Source organism: Rutidosis leptorrhynchoides, chromosome 10 (assembly GCF_046630445.1).
Source record: "Rutidosis leptorrhynchoides isolate AG116_Rl617_1_P2 chromosome 10, CSIRO_AGI_Rlap_v1, whole genome shotgun sequence".
Classification (NCBI taxonomy): domain Eukaryota; kingdom Viridiplantae; phylum Streptophyta; class Magnoliopsida; order Asterales; family Asteraceae; genus Rutidosis; species Rutidosis leptorrhynchoides.
Genome location: NC_092342.1, coordinates 129208048 through 129211869, shown reverse-complemented (window position 1 = coordinate 129211869; position 3822 = coordinate 129208048).

The window sequence follows — 3822 nt, the reverse complement described above, 5'->3', positions numbered from 1 at the left end:
ATTTTTCGATTAAAGATTTCTCACTTCCCGACACTTTTAGACAAGATGCTTTTCACAACATTTTATAATATGTTAAACTAACACGTTTCAATAATAAAACAAGATTTACGACACCGGACCCACATCGGCCGTTTTACGACTTTCGTACAAAATACAAGATTTCAACCACATGATTTCTAACACAAAATAAAAACCGAGCATGGCGATTGGGGATACGCTACCCAATCCTAATCAATCCAAAAGCAAGATCTTCTAAAGCAACTACACGAGCCCACTAGTCCCATGCTTACCCGAGCCACCGCATCCGTGCAAATCTATAAAAAAGTCAACAACGAGAGGGTAAGCTAATGCTTAGTGAGTGATAATATACTACATACATATATATGCATAAAATGGACACACCACACAAATCTCAAATAACACATACCGGAGTCCATGCATAAAGGCAAGTTAGTCTACGCATACCGTACGATCACTAAGCAACAAGCTACTAACCACAAGTAAGTTCACCAACGACGATGCGAACAACGCCAACAAGCTACACTCGGAAGGTTAGCTACATCACAATAATACGACAATATACAACAAGTCGTAAACCGCCCAAGGTTAACCCCTTAACCCGAATACCGAAACCAAAAGATTACCACTATGAAGATTGGCCGAACTACATGAGCCATAGTAAATCCTCATCCACACGAGACTACTATCTTCAATATCACAACAACATCGAGGTTGGCCGAACTACACGAGCCTTGGTGAATCCGCAACCACACGAGATCACTACCTCCATAAGATGACCGAACTACATGAGTCATCGTGAATCCGAACTACACGAGATTCACTTTCACAATTCAATAAGATGACCGAAACTACACGCGTCATCGTGAATCCGCATCCACACGTGATCCACTTCTCCAATCACAACTCAATACCAACCCTTCGCCATTGGGGTTGTATAATCCACATCACAAGCATATGTGATATCGTACATACAAAGTATGCACCTCGCCAAAAGTGGTCAACCAAAACGCACAACCGTGCCAATTGGACCTATTACACAAGTCCACCAAATCCACCTATATGTGAAGTGGGCTCTATAACCGAGAACCACTTCACCCAAACCGCACCCATCCTACACATACATATGCACATAGGATATTAACACTCACCTTGTCGCCTTGATCAATGCCACCGAATAATCCGCAACCCGTCAATGGAAAGTACCTATTCCATTATCACAAATACAATAACACACTTAGAGTGGATTTACAAACCAACTCAATTCGACACTTAGTGCAAATTCGACCAATTGAACTTACAAACACAAAACGCGCCCAAACTAACCAATAATCATTAACACTAGTGACAATGGTCCTAATATGCCAATTTAACCAATCGTAAGTGTTAAATACTTATGATTCTCAAAATCACCCATAAACCCTAATTTTGACTTATTTCAAAATTAGTCTTTCAAATACACTATAATGGGTTCCAACACTTCCATAATCACTAAATCTAGTGATTAAACCCAATTACAAGTCCTAATCATGGCCAATTTGTTTACCAACCCAAAACCCACCAACAACAACCAATAACCCGATTACTAGCATCAATAAACTCACTTCAAGAGTTTAAATGGGTTTCTCAACAATTTAAGTTCAAACCCTAACTTGAATATCAAAATCAAACAATGAAATTCGGAGTTAGAACTTACCACAACAACCAAAACGTAGCTAGGAACGAGGTGAAAAACTTTAACACTTGAGCTTTTGATCAAACCAAGCTTCATCTTCTCCAAAACTCCAATTCACTCTCTAGAAATCTCCTTCTCTCTAGATAGTTGAGAGTGTGTTTGTGAATGTGAAAAATGATCCAACAATGGATCCAAACTAGCTGATAAGTCCACAGATTCGGCCTCAAGTGAAAAGATCAAATTTCCCTTCATTAAACTAAAAATAGAAAAAGACAGGAAACTGTCGCAGGCATAGTGCGCGGCGCACTCACCTTATGGTGCGCGGCGTGCACACTGGTCTGGGCAGTTTCTGAGCTTATAATTTACGCCCTGCATCATACACTTCACGTACGCCATTTATACTCTATGTACAATAAATATTAGGGTCTTACAGTCCGAGATTGTGATAATCCTGTCCATAACAAACTCCCCGAATCTGGGTTGTAATTATGGAAAAGATATTAGGCTTGATGGCCAAGTAACCGCCATGCCGAGAACAAAGGCATTCAACACGCTTCCGCATACCGCATACCGCATATAAATTACATACGTACGCACGCTAGTGATTACCCGCATACGTATAGAATGCACATGCAGGATGCGGTATCATTACATAATTTTTGTTTTTAAGTCGTATTTTCGGTTGGATAACGGGTTGGGTCGTTACATACATCTAACTCATTTTGTAATTTTCATAGTTTGGTACAATTTCATCTTTAATATTGCAATATGTTGTTTGAGTCTTCATTTACTTTGATTATCTTGTTATTTCTAGCCATGCTTGGCTAGATTCCTTTATGTACACTTGATTATGAAACTTGTAAGCTAAGGATTGTTCATATTTATGTTTATAATTGTGTTTGAATGAATCTATGAGTTGTTGATTGAGTTATGCTATTAGAATTAGCTAATGAACCTTTGCTATATTTGTTTTAGACTTTACTTTGATTATATAAGTTGCCTAGCTTTTCTTAGGGATTTGATTAGTGAATCAACTTGCACTTCAACACTTAGGTGATCTAGACAATTAAATTGGGGATTTCAAGGGATTGGGTTCTTGGTTTGGATTCGTTTTCAATTGGTCTTTAGTCAAAATAGTGGAGCTTGGTTTTCTTAAGGGATTTTGATCACCAAAGGATTTGAAGGAACTTTAATCAAAGCTAAGTACTAATAGAACTCTTTGATTTAACTAGATCTTATTGATGTAAGCTTATGGGAATTCGCGAATATTTGTTGAATGTATATACTGTTAGATTTACATTTTGCTTTCAACCTTATAATGAAATAGCTATGATATATTACAAGAATGTGTAATCTTTGTCGAAGCTAGAACACATTTGTTGAATTTACTATTAAACATAGATTATGGAAAATGAAATATGTAATTTGTTGGTTATTTTGTTAGATATACGCATTTTATTGTAATATATCATAGTTATTTCATTATAAGATTGAAAGCAAAATGTAAATCTAACGATATATACATTTGTAATAGTAAATATGTAAGCATATATATATATATATATATATATATATATATATATATATATATATATATATACATTTCTATGTGTATTTTGGGTGTTAATGGATATATCCATGGATGGAACTTTCTATCAATGTCCATATTCATATCCATTTAGGTTCATCCATATCTATTTAGATCCTACCATATCTATCACGAAGCAGTTAATCAGATGAATATCCGCTGGATCGAGTGGTTAATGACATCTCTACTTTGGACTTTTGGAACCAAGTTGCAATAGTACTCGTAGTACATTTGGCAACCATTATGTAACGACCCAACCCGTTATTAGACACCAAAACTATTTTTTTTAAAGGGCCGACCACCTTTGTAGCAGATAGGCGCAGCGTGGCTAATAAGGGGAGCTGAAGGTCATCTGTAGCGACCCCGACAAATCGTCAAGTGACGGCGTCGGCTACGTGGGTCCCATTACCTGATTATAAGTCTTTAAGATAACGTTTGACCAAAATATGTCGCCTTCATTTCAAAATAAAGATTGTTTCAAAGTTTACAAGAATTGTTCAACCAAAAGTTAAGTTACAACGTTATAGGTACGATTGAAATC